Here is a 13,825-nt window from a genome sequence, read left to right as displayed (position 1 = left end):
GAAGGGATCCATAACCTCCTAAGTCCCCATGAAGGGGACAGTGTCTGAGCAGATTCACAACCCCCAAATGCCCACGGACGTGACAGCACCTGAGGGAGGATGCTTCGTGTCCAGGCAGGATCCAGGCTGTAGAGAGCAGCGAAGCCTGTGGGTGGTGCTGCTTTTTGGGAGGAGCAGGAGCTAAGGAGAACAACCAAGTCCAACCCAGAGCCTTGGCAATTACACAGACAAACAAATCACTTTCCCAAATTGCTTCTGCAGGGAATTACAGCTCCTGGAAATGAAACACAAACAGATTATTAAAAAAGAGCTTCCCCTTGGGAGAGAAACAGTATTTACAAGAGAAGATGTGCCTAGCTGGACCTCTAATTGCTGTTCATTATCTCATATTGATTTAATTAGTTGCTGCACTCAGGTCTAAATTGCCTCCTGTCCTCAGCAGGGACTTAGAAGCCAGGGCACTTCCCTGACCTGCCAGTGGGTGGCAGAGTGAGGTCCCCTCTGCCATGGTGGGGACGTGGTAGTGGAGTGGGGGGGTCTCCTCTGCCATGGCAGGGACATGACAATGGAGTGGGTGGGTCCCTTCTGTCATGAGTGGGGTCCCTTCTGTCACGACGGTAGAGGAGCATCCTTTCTGCTGCGGTAGGGACATGGCAGTGGAGTTGAGGTCCTCTCTGTCATGGCAGGGACATGATGTTGGAGTGGAGGATCCCTTCTGCCACAACAGTCAAGCAGGGTCCTTTCTGCCATGGACAGGACATGGCAATGGAGTGGAGGTCCCCTCTGTCATGGTAGAGACATGATGATGGAGTGGAGGTCTCTTCTGCCATGATGGTGGAGCCATGGTAGGGACATGGCACTGGACTGGTGGTCCCATCTACCATGGTGGGCACATGATGGTGCAGTGATGCTCCCATCTACCATGGTGGGCACATGATGGTGCAGTGATGCTCCCATCTACCATGGTGGGCACATGATGGTGCAGTGATGCTCCCATCTACCATGGTGGGCACATGATGGTGCAGTGATGCTCCCATCTACCATGGTGGGCACAAGATGGTGCAGTGATGCTCCCATCTACCATGGTGGGCACAAGATGGTGCAGTGATGCTCCCAGCTACCATGGTGGGCACAAGATGGTGCAGTGATGCTCCCAGCTACCATGGTGGGCACAAGATGGTGCAGTGATGCTCCCAGCTACCATGGTGGGCACGTGATGGTGCAGTGATGCTCCCAGCTACCATGGTGGGCACGTGATGGTGCAGTGATGCTCCCATCTACCATGGTGGGCACGTGATGGTGCAGTGATGCTCCCACCTACCATGGTGGGCACAAGATGGTGCAGTGATGCTCCCAGCTACCATGGTGGGCACATGATGGTGCAGTGATGCTCCCATCTACCATGGTGGGCACATGATGGTGCAGTGATGCTCCCACCTACCATGGTGGGCACATGATGGTGCAGTGATGCTCCCATCTACCATGGTGGGCACATGATGGTGCAGTGATGCTCCCACCTACCATGGTGGGCACATGATGGTGCAGTGATGCTCCCATCTACCATGATTGGGATGTGGTGGTGGAGTGATGGTCCCATCTGCCACCAGGATGGGCACATGGTGGTGGAATGTCCTCTGCCCTGGTGTCTGTGGGGCAGTGGTGGGCAGGAATGTTGATGTGTCCTTGTGGTCTGCTCTTACCTGCAGAATCTGCAGCAGCTGTGAAGCTCTAATTAACTGAAGTAATTAGGGACAGTGTCTTCGTAACACAGCATTAGAGTCCTTGTGAAGGCTCACTGAGATCTGTCCCTTGGCCTGGCTGCTGGAGCAGGGGGAGCCTGGGCAAGCAGAGGTCTGGCACAAGGGGCTGCAGGATCAAGGTTTGGGGGAGTGCTGGGACATGCTGGGAACGCACAGCCCAGCCCAAGACTCCCATCTCCAGCCCAGGGCTCCCATCCCCAGCCCAAGACTCCCATCCCCAGCCTAAGGCTCCCATCCCCAGCCCAATAAGCCTCATCCCTGATGATCTCCCAGACAGAAGGCTGAGGACTATTAATTCCCTGCTGGGTGACCTTTGGGGACAGGCTCTTTAGCAGATTGCTGGTTTATAATTGTGGGTGATTAATGGGGGAGTGAGTGGCTGAGCTCAAAGCCATCAGTAATGGCTGCTTGAAGGAAACCATGGTTAGGCAGGGTGATGGGAACCACAGAATCACTGTGGTTGGAAGACACCTTTCAGGCCATTAAGCTTGGCATTGCCCCAGCACTGCCACATTGCACCCTTGCTGGAGGCTGAATTCAGAAATCTGAAGCTTGTGCTGCAAAAGTGACAAGAAGAGTCCCTAAGGGATCAGTCCTGGGACCAGTCTTGTTCAGCATCTTTGGGGGTGCCATGGACAGAGGCATTGAGAGCAGCCTCAGCAAGTTTGCTGCCCACACCAAGCTGGGCAGCCAGAGGGACCTGGACAGGCTGCCACTTTCCCTGGCTCGTGTTCTCCTCTGGTCTCTCAGCTCTGCAGCCTCCTGGTGCCACTTTCCCTGGCTTGTGTTCTCCTCTGGTCTCTCAGCTCTGCAGCCTCCTGGTGCCACTTTCCTTGGTTGTGTTTCCCTCTGGTCTCTCAGCTCTGCAGCCTCCTGGTGCCACCTTCCCTGGCTTGTGTTTCCCTCTGGTCTCAGCTCTGCAGCCTCCTGGTGCCACCTTCCCTGGCTTGTGTTTCCCTCTGGTCTCAGCTCTGCAGCCTCCTGGTGCCACCTTCCCTGGCTTGTGTTCCCCTCTGGTCTCTCAGCTCTGCAGCCTCCTGGTGCCACCTTCCCCGAGGCACTGGAAGAATTATTGCAGTGCAAAGAGAAAGGAGCCTCCCTTCACACAGGCAGCCAGGCAGAGGTGAGCCACTTCTGCCTAATCCTCACAGCAAACACACACACAGCAGCATCTCCTTTTTCTCCTGACCATCATTCCTGCTTGCTTTAGTCATGCAGGAGGCAGCAGGGGCTTGCATAAACGTGGGAGCTGAAGGCAGAGACTGAGAGGATGGAGAATACAGGCTCAGTGGACTGCAGCTGTGCCTTCAGTGCATCCCCAGCTGCACACACACACACACACCCACATCCCCACAGCAGGATCGAAGGGAGAATTGGATCAGAGGAAATTGAAGGTCCAGCTGCTGTTAAAAATGATCCTTTGTGCATCAAATCAGTATTCCAGGGGCTGCTGGAGACTCAATACATCAAAGGTTGAAGGATCATACAACCCTATTAGCTACAAACTTTAATTTCCCTTCGGGGCTGCTGTGTTACAATGCAACTACAGCAGCAATTACAACTTTTCCTTCACTGACAACTTGTTTAGATCAATAATGTCCTCAGCATCTTGAATCAAGATGGGCTCCATCAGCTGAACAAGGAAAATGGCCAAAGCCCACAATTCCCCTCTGTGGAGCTCACGATGCCTCTCCTGCCTGGCCTGTCCACTGAGGCAGGTGATTTCCCATGCCACAATAGATGCAGTCAAGGTCTGGCTACTGTCCCCTCACCCTGACTGACCCAAAGCTCTCTAGACTCTCTAGTTCTTCACCAGCCCTTGCTGCTGCTGAGATTATCCTGCTGGAGAAGGCACTGAGGACCTGGATCCACTATGCCATATCTGGGTACATCACCATCAGTGCCACCACACCTGTGGGCAGTGCTGCAGACATGTGGCATGGTGCTAGATGCCCTAGAACCCCTGGCCAGGGATCTGCCTGCTGCAAACCTGTGGCAAGGTGCCAGATGCCCTAGAACCCCTGGCCAGGGATCTGCCTGCTGCAGACATGTGGCATGGTGCCAGATGCCCTACAGCCCCTGGCCAGGGAACTGCCTCTCCTTATCTGTGGCTTGGCTCTGAGCTGAGTTTTGGGTTCACCTCTTTCACAGACCAAATTCTACCACATCATCTTCAAGGAATAAAGAAACTTTTGGAGAGGTTCTCCTTGTGTTCTGCCAGAGCTATGCCACCCCCCTGAGTGTCTCACAACCGGGGCAGAGAACACCAAACCTCCCTGCACAGCCCTGAGGGGCATGACAGCAGCAGCAGCAGCCTCATCACTGGGGTGCTGACCACCTTCCCATGCACCCCAGCCCATGGGGGACCACAGCCATGAGCCTGGCCACATAGAAATGGAATCATAGAATGGTTTAGGTTGGAAGGGACCTCAAAGCTCAGCCAATTCCAACCCCCTGCCATAGGCAGGGACACCTCCCACTAGAACAGGTTGCTCAAGGTCTCATCTAGCCTGGCCTTGAACACCTCCAGGGAGGTTGTGGGGCACAGAAGCACCCAATGTGATCTTTGATCACATTGGGTGCTTCTGTGCTCCACAACCTCCCTGGGCAACCTGTGCCAGTGTCTCACTACCCTCAACCTGTGCCAGTGTCTCACCACCCTCACTGAAAACAACTTTTTCCTAACATCCACTTTCAATCTCCCCTCTGCCACTTCAAATCCATTCCTCCTCCTCCTGTCATTCCAAGACCTTGTCAATAGTCCCTCCCCAGCCTTCCTGTAGCCCTCTTCAGATCCTGGAAGGCCACTCCAAGGACTCCTTGAAGCCTTCTCTTCTCCAGGCTGAAGCACCCCAACTCTTGTAGCCTGTGCTCATAGCAGAGCTGCTGCAGCCCTCTGAGCACTTTCTCGATGATACCAGCACAGAACCACACCTCCTGGTGCTCAGAATGTTGCTTGAGCTGCTCAGAAGACTCCCTGTCACGGCATGGAGCCAGGAAGGGGTGATAAATCCCTCTGCTGAGCTGACTTGGGTGTGGAAAAGGAGGCCAAAATCCAAGTGTGGTCTCCTGAGACACATGGGCTGGTGGGTTCAGAACTTGTGGGTTCAGCCACGGTTCAGACCTTGTGGGTGGGTTGGGACATGGCAATTATGGTCCTTCCAGGAGCAGGAGTAGAGCAGCTCAGCAGCTAACCCCTCAGAAGGTTGGACACCTCCCTCTATCCAGCAGGGATTGATGATTTAAGGCAGAAATTCAGGATGTTTTCATGCAGCAGATGGGTTGGAGCTGATGGAAGCTCCTGAGGTCTTTCTGGCGTGATGGTGGGAACCTGTGTGCCAGCAAGGCCAAGGGGGTGAGGATGGCTCTGGGCACTGGGAGCTCAAGATGAGAGCTGGAAAAGAGCAGGAAAAGTTCATCCAGCAGCAGGGAGACAAAGGTTCTACAGCATGTGAGAGGCCAGCGAGGTGGCCCTGAAGGAATGGGAGTGTGATGGATGGATGCTGAGTCCATCACCTTGGTACAGGCTATTCCTGCCAGCAGATGGGCAGGAGTGAAAGCCCAGAGCATAGTCAGATGTCAGCTAGCTCATGCAAATACACTGCAGCAAATGGCCTTGTTTGGGCAGGAACAGAACTTAATCCAAAAGACGTTAGCTGAGCTGGAAGTGCAGGTTTGGAGAGGAGCAGGCACGTGTCAGTGGGATGAGATTGAACAAGGCCAAGTGCAGGGTTCTACACTTTGGCCACAACAACCTCAAGCAGCACTACAGGCTGGGGCCAGAGTGGCTGAGAGCAGCAAGGCAGAGAGGGAGCTGGGGGTGCTGGTAGAGAGGAGCTGAAGATGAGGCAGCAGTACCCAGGTGGGCAGCAGAGCCAATGGCATCCTGGGCTGGCTCAGGAGCAGTGTGGGCAGCAGGACAAGGGAGGTTCTTCTGCCCCTGTGATCAGCACTGCCCAGGCCACCCCTGGAGTGCTGTGTCCAGCTGTGGGCTCCTGAACTGCAGAGAGCTGTTGAGGTGCTGGAAGATGTTGAGAGAAGGGCAGCAAGGCTGGGGAGGGGCCTGGAGCACAGCCCTGTGAGGAGAGGCTGAGGGAGCTGGGGGTGTGCAGCCTGCAGAAGAGGAGGCTCAGGGCAGAGCTCATTGCTGTCTGCAGCTCCCTGAAGGGAGGCTGCAGCCAGGTGGGGTTGAGCTCTTCTGCCAGGCACCCAGCGACAGGACAAGGGGACACAGCCTCAAGTTGTGAGGAGCTGCTCTGCCATAAGACAGTTGGCCAACCATTTCTGGGGCTCTTATTCATCCAGGTCATTCACCACATGATTAATTTGGGAGTCAACAGAAGTTCTCACTGGGTGAACCTTTGGGGACACTCTTAACCTTGCAGAGTCCAAGCTGCAGCAATGATTTCCTGCCAATTCCTCTTGGCCTTGCTGATGTGGCTTGGAAAAGTCTGGAGGTGTTTTTCCTAAACCTGGGATTGTAAAGAGTGTTTGGGGTTTTTTTCCCCCCTTCAATTTGCTGTTTTCTGGCAAGGTTCTTGCTTGTGACTCTGCTCCCTGAGGGTTTTCTTTGTGGGCAGTGGCTGCATGAAGACAAGGCTGAAAGGAGCTGGGAGCTTTGAGTGGCTGCTAGGGAGTCTCAGGCAGTTGTAGCCTCCCAAGTGATGCTCTCTCCTCTCAGAGCACCAAGAGTGCTTTACAGGATGTAAAGTGTTTGTCTGGTGCTTTCCTAGCTGCAGGAATTGTCTGCCAGGAGATTCAGAAACAGAGATGAAGAAGCCAAATAAGTGTCAAAGGTAACCTGTGGGAAATTTGAACGTTCCCAAAGTGGCCTTGGAGCTGCCATGAATCACTCTGGAAGGATGAGCACGCTGGGGGTTGGTACAGAACACCCAGTCAAAGCCAGAGCTCCTTCCCTGCTTTGGGAATGTTCTTGGGATGGAGCAAACATCCATGTGATAGATAGTGCAGGAGCTGGCAAGGGTGGTGTGAGGGTCCCTGAGGCCAGGCCAGCAAAAGAAGACAAATGTGGGTGGTTCAGAGCCTTAGAGCACCATGGAGCATGTGGACCTTGGCCAAGTATCTGCTTGCAATGGAAGCACAAGGCTGGAATCCAGCATCCTTTGTGCTTCCAGACAGCTTGGCAGGGCCATGGCCTGGACACTGAGACAGCTCATCAGCCTGACCCATCAGGGCTCAAACCTACACCCATCTCTGCTCTCCAGAGCCATGGTGATAGGACCTGTTCTGTGCTCATGCAGTTACAGCTCCCCCATAAGCATCTCACCTTCTCCCCACCTACCCCAGCTCAGCTATGAGGCAGCAGTGTACCTAATCTGAGGCTTTGAGAGTGTGACGTTGTGTGTCCCATCTGCAGAGGCCAGGACCTTCATGCCACCATCCTGAGGTGGCCAGGGAATACATGCAGCCCCTGAGCACGGGCCTGCCACTAGCCAGGAGCCATGGAACATAGAACCACAGAAACAAAGGGGCATGGAAGCACAGGACCACAGAAACAAAGGAGCATGGAAGCACAGAACCACAGGAGCATGGAAGCACAGAAACAAAGGAGCATGGAAGCACAGAACCACAGAACCACAGGAGCATGGAAGCACAGGACCACAGAAACAAAGGATCATGGAAGCATAGAACCACAGAAACAAAGGATCATGGAAGCACAGAACCTAGGATCATGGAAGCACAGAACCACAGGATCATGGAAGCATAGCACCAAAAGATTATGGGAGTATAGAACCAAAGGATCATGGAAGCATAGAACCAAAAGATCATAGAAGCATAGAACCTAGGATCATGGAAGCATAGAACCAAAAGATCATAGAAGCATAGAACCTAGGATCATGGAAGCATAGAACCAAAAGATCATAGAAGCATAGAACCTAGGATCATGGAAGCATAGAACCAAAAGATCATAGAAGCATAGAACCTAGGATCATGGAAGCATAGAACCAAAAGATCATAGAAGCATAGAACCTAGGATCGTGGAAGCATAGAACCAAAGCATCATGGAAGCATCGTATCACAGAACCATGGAAGCATAGAACCAAGGATCATGGAAACATGAAATCAAAGAACCAGGGAAACATGGGATCACAAAATCATAGAAGCAGAGAAACAAAGAATCATGGAGTCATAGAATCACAGAAATCATGGAAGCATAGAAACAGAATCAAAGAATCATGGAAGCATAGAATCACAGAGCCATGAAGCCATAGTGTGGTTTGGGTTGGAAGGGACCTTAAAGATCATCTAATTCCACCTCCCTGCTCTGGGTAGGAACACCTCCTATTAGATCAGGTTGCTCAGAACCCCACCCAACCTGGCTATGAATATTTCCAGGCTTGGAGTTCTCAGAGCTTCTATGGGAAACCTGTTCCATTGCCTCCCCACCCTCCTGGGAAGGTGCTGCAGGAAATGCTGAAGTTATCAACTTGTGAAAGTGAAAGAAATAAAGTTTTACTGCAAGGAACAACTCAGTTTTGTAAGGGTCTATAAAAGCCTGTTAGGTGTTTGCCAGCAGACTGCTGCTCCTGCCTCCACCTGGACCAGTAAAGCCAAGAAGAAGCTCTTGCTTCCAACTGGGTCACTGTGGCTTAATTAACCACAGTCCTCAGGTGCCCACTGTCATGAATAAACAATTGCTGTGTGGCTAAAACAAATCAACATCTTAACCACCCTTGCTGGCTTGCAAAGTTTCCAACCTTTCATGCAAATACACCTGTTAAATGAAGACTATTTCCTAGGTAAAAATAATTATGCAGAGCAGTTTCCCCTCTGCATAAGGTGCCAAAAATTATCTCTGTGATGCCAATTATCTGCTTGTTAGCACTGACATTATCATAGTCATTACATGGAGCTGCTGCAGTTTGTGTAAGATCTACACTGTGTTCTATTGTCAGGGTTGGGGGGGGTTCTCTCCCCCCCCAGCTCCTTCATTTCTTCCTTTCTTTCCCCCTCTCTATTTACAGCTCCCCATAATAAATGTCATTTTTCAAATGTTAAGGTATTTGGTATTTAATCTGTCATTAAGGCTCTGAGCATGTCTAGCCCCTAATGGGAAGGCTGAATACTTGGCTGTGCTGAGAGAGAAATAAATGAGAGGGGGTGGGGGGAGGGGGGGGTGGGGGGGAAAGAAGGGAGAAGTAAAAGAGAGGGGAAAAAAAAAACCCAGACCACAAAAAAAAATACAGGAGAGAAAACAAAACTCAGCTTGGGTGGGGAAGGTGAGGAGCAAAAGAGTTGTAAAGGTTCAGAGATTGCATTGGGTTGGAAAGGACCCCCCAAAGGGCATCCTATCATAGAATGGGTTGGGTTGGAAGGGACCCCAAAGCTCAGCCAGTTCCAACCCCCTGCCACAGGCAGGGACATCTCCCACTAGAACAGGTTGCTCAAGGCCTCATTCAACCTGGCCTTGAACATCTCCAGGGAGGTTGTGGAGCACAGAAGCACCCAATGTGATCAAAGATCACACTGGGTGCTTCTGTGCTCCACAACCTCCCTGAGCAACCTGTGCCAGTGTCTCAGCACCCTCAACCTGTGCCAGTGTATCACTACCCTCAACCTGTGCCAGTGTCTCAGCACCCTCAACCTGTGCCAGTGTATCACTACCCTCAACCTGTGCCAGTGTCTCAGCACCCTCAACCTGTGCCAGTGTATCACTACCCTCAACCTGTGCCAGTGTCTCAGCACCCTCAACCTGTGCCAGTGTCTCACCACCCTCAACCTGTGCCAGTGTCTCACCACCCTCACTGTCAAGAACTTCTTTACATCTTGTCCAACCTCCCCTGCAGAAAGCAAGGACACCTCCAGCTAGATCAGGCTGCCCAGGGCCACGTCAGCAGTGTAGCTGCTGGAATGATCATGGAATCATAGAGTGGCTCACGTTGGAAGGGACCTCAGAGATCACAGAATCATAGAATCAGTCAGGGTTGGAAGGGACCAGAGAAGGAGACTCCCCAAGCTCTCTGGGCAGCCTGCTGCTGGCAGTTGCTGACAGAGCAGATCACAGCCTGCTGGATTCAGCTCCTGGCGTGGCCATCTGGAAGCTTCCAAGTGTATTTATGTCTGTCCTTAGGTAGGGAAGGAATGCCTCCACTAACAGTGCTATTAATCTTCAATAACTCTCTTTGGGCCACTCTTGGGTGTCATTTTCTTGGCAGGATCCTTCTTGCCAGCAGTTCCTCCCTGCTGAGAGCTGTCTTTGGTGAACCTCTCCAGGATTACTGGAGTAGCTCACAGAGAAACCTTCTCTATGGTTTCTGTATAACACAAGATAATGCTTTGCTGAATGGAAACCTGGCTTGGAATGAGGCCTAGGGACCATGTGGATCCATCCCATAGGATGCAGGAAGCCTGAGGGAAGAGCTGGCACTCACCATCGCTGTATGGCATGGGATGGAGAAGACCTTTCCAACTGATTGTCTGAGAGTGCCATGGCCACAGGTTTCTTGAACACCCCCAGGGATGGGGACTCCAGCACCTCCCTGGGCAGCCTGTGCCAATCCCTCACCACTCTTGCAGCCAAAGAAATTTTTCCTCATCTCCAACCTAATCCTGCCCTGGCACAATTTCAGGCTATTTCCTCTCGTTCTACCACCTGATAGTAGGGACAGGAGACCAACCCCACCTCAATCCAGCTTCCTTCCAGGGAGCTGTACAGAGCAATGAGCTCTCCCCTCAGCCTCTTCTTCTCCAGGCTAAACAACCACAGTTTTGTGGGCCTGGAACATAAACTCTATGAGGAGAGGCTGAGGGAGCTGGGGGTGTGCAGCTTGCAGAAGAGGAGGCTCAGGGCAGAGCTCATTGCTGTCTGCAACTACCTGAAGGGAGGCTGTAGCCAGGTGGGGTTGGGCTCTTCTGCCAGGCAACCAGCAACAGAACAAGGGGACACAGCCCCAAGTTGTGCAAGAGCAGGTCTAGGTTGGATGTTAGGAGGAAGTTCCTGCCAGAGAGAGTGATTGGCATTGGAATGGGCTGCCCAGGGAGGTGGTGGTGTCACCATCCCTGGAGGTGTTGAAGCCAAGGCTGGCTGGGGCACTTAGTGCCATGGTCTGGTTGACTGGATGGGGCTGGGTGCTAGGTTGGACTGGATGAGCTTGGAGGTCTCTTCCAACCTGCTTGATTCTGTGATTCCATGATTCCCTCAGCTGCTCCTCACCAGCTCTGTTTTCCAGACCCTTTTCCTAAGGTTCCACAGAGCACCCCAGGACCCCCCAACGGGACAGAAGCTGCTGCAGCTGAGGAGCAGGAACAATTCAGCCTCAGTTCTGTGAAGGCTTTTGGAACTAAAACCATCTCTTAATTAGCCTGGAATTACTGAGAAGTGCCTCTGCAACAGGTGAGCAGCCAGCCTCTCGTTATGTGTGATCACCACAGCCTTCCCATGAAGCATTAATTAATTATCCTCGGCTAGCCAGCAGGAAAAATTGATGTCAGGAGAAAACAAATGGAAAAGGAGGAATGGAACACGTTGGGAGACAGGCAGGAGAGAAAGGAGTCCAGAGAGGCAAAGAACAGGGAGGGAGAGGAGGCTGAGGGGGGAGAGGAGAGGAGAGGAGAGGAGAGGAGAGGAGAGGAGAGGAGAGGAGAGGAGAGGAGAGGAGAGGAGAGGAGAGGAGAGGAGAGGAGAGGAGAGGAGAGGAGAGGAGAGGAGAGGAGAGGAGAGGAGAGGAGAGGAGAGGAGAGGAGAGGAGAGGAGAGGAGAGGAGAGGAGAGGAGAGGAGAGGAGAGGAGAGGAGAGGAGAGGAGAGGAGAGGAGAGGAGAGGAGAGGAGAGGAGAGGAGAGGAGAGGAGAGGAGAGGAGAGGAGAGGAGAGGAGAGGAGAGGAGAGGAGAGGAGAGGAGAGGAGAGGAGAGGAGAGGAGAGGAGGAGACAGGAGAGGTCAGGAAATGTGGTGCTGATGATGCCAGGGATGTGCAGCCTGTGTGCCCACAGGGCCACACAAGAGCTATGCCACACCAGAGTTGGCTGTGCCATGGCCATGCTAGAGCAGGCATTCCTGCAGCAGGAGTGTGAATGCTGCAGCAATTAAAATACCTTCTATTAAAAACCCCCACCAAAGTAATTAGACTCTAATGAGTTTGACACAAGACAAGGAGCAGATTGCTATCAAAGCGAGATAAACAGCAACTTCAAAGCCATGTTGCTCTGGAAAGGCACTTCCATGCCACCAGCAAACAGAGTCGTGCCTAGAGGGGCTTCAGAGCTTGCTCCTGTCTGTGTGTGGCAGGGCTGGGCTGAGATGCCACCAGGCAGAGCTGCCACGACACAGACATGTCACCCCGCAGATGTGCCACCCTGCTTCACTCTGAAAGGCTGGCAGGATGCCACCTTACTCCTGAAATCCCAATGACTGCAGGGATGGGAAGAGGATTCAGGCCTTGGAACAGGCTGCCCAGAGAGGTGGTGGAGTCACCACCTCTGGAGGTGTTCAAGAAGCCTGTGGCCATGGCACCTGGGGGCATGCTTTGATAGCCATGGTGGTGTTGGGTCGATGGTTGGACTGGGTGACCTTGGAGGGCTTTGCAAGCACAGTGATTGCAGGATTGTGTTGATGGATTCAAACAGCAGAGAAGGCATCACACCAGCCATGCAGCCCTGCATGTTCCCCAGGGTCACTGGAAATGCTTGGGTGGCATCTCCCATGCAAGGGGACCAACCCTGGGGCAGGAGGGAGATGATGGCACAGCTGGCCCAGGGGCAGTGGCCTCCAAAACTGGTATTTGGAGGCATCTTTGAGCTGAAATCACACTAAGTGGGTTTGTACCATATCAGGCTAAGATGGAAACAAGCTGAGGGCTTTGGCTTGGGGGACTGCTGGAAGTGCAGCTGGTTTCACCCTCCTGACCCTTTGGGATGTCATGATGTGTCTTACCTTTCAGTGACTCACTCTTCCACCTGAGGAACATGATGCAGGTGATGATGATGCCCTGGTGCTCACCTCCTGTCAAATGGATGAGGGATGGCAGCAGCTTCCCAGGTAGCTGGAAAACCCACTCTGGGTTTTTCAAGAGCACAACCTTTCCAACCCTCTTCTCTGGGATTTCCTCAAGGCTCTTGTTTCCATCACCTTTCCTTTGGTCCTTGAAGAAGGAGTCACAGCTACCTTCAGCTGGTAGACAGGGAGGGAAGGAGGGAGAGAGGACTCAGAAATGCAAACCCTGTGAAGTCTAAAAGCCTGGAGATTACTCTGCCATTGGAGCTTTGATCCAAAGCAAGAGCTGATGGAAATGTCACCAAGTTGGATATTTTACAGCAAGAAGAAAACAACTGCACTAATGGAAGCCCTCCTTCCTCCTGCCTCAGTGGCACTTGTTTGGCCATCAAAGGGCAGGAAGAGAAATGTTTCCTGGTAGCCCTGGGTTGCAAATTCCAAAGCAGAACCCAAGCAAATACAGCCTGACCTGGAAAACAGAACAGGGGGAGTTTAACTCCATGTTGGCCACACTGATGGAGTCAAAAATGTGGTCCTACTGTCCCTCACGCTGCCTGTGATGCAGGATCAGAGAGGCACAGAATGGTAGGGGTAGGAAGTGAGCTCTGGAAATCACTAAGACCAACCCCCCCCCCCATGTCAGGTTCACCTAGAGAAGGTCACAGAATCACAAGATCATAAATAATAGAAGCTGCAGCACAGGAGGTTGGTTGGTGTGGTGCAAGAGGTGGATGGAAGTGAAGGATGAGTGGTTGGTGTGGTGCAACAGGCAATGGAAGTGAAGGATGAGTGGTTGGTGTGGTGCAACAGGCAGATGGAAGTGAAGGATGAGTGGTTGGTGTGGTGCAACAGGCAATGGAAGTGAAGGATGAGTGGTTGGTGTGCCCCAACAGGTGGATGGAAGTGAAGGATGAGTGGTTGGTGTGGTGCAACAGGCAGATGGAAGTGAAGGATGAGTGGTTGGTGTGGTGCAAGAGGCAATGGAAGTGAAGGATGAGTGGTTGGTGTGGTGCAACAGGCAATGGAAGTGAAGGATGAGTGGTTGGTGTGGTGCAACAGGGGGATGGAATTGAAGGATGAGAGGTTGGTGTGGTGCAACAGGCGGATGGAAGTG

Source organism: Pogoniulus pusillus, chromosome 30, assembly GCF_015220805.1.
Source record: "Pogoniulus pusillus isolate bPogPus1 chromosome 30, bPogPus1.pri, whole genome shotgun sequence".
Classification (NCBI taxonomy): Eukaryota; Metazoa; Chordata; class Aves; order Piciformes; family Lybiidae; genus Pogoniulus; species Pogoniulus pusillus.
Note: the sequence above shows the minus strand (reverse complement) of the source record.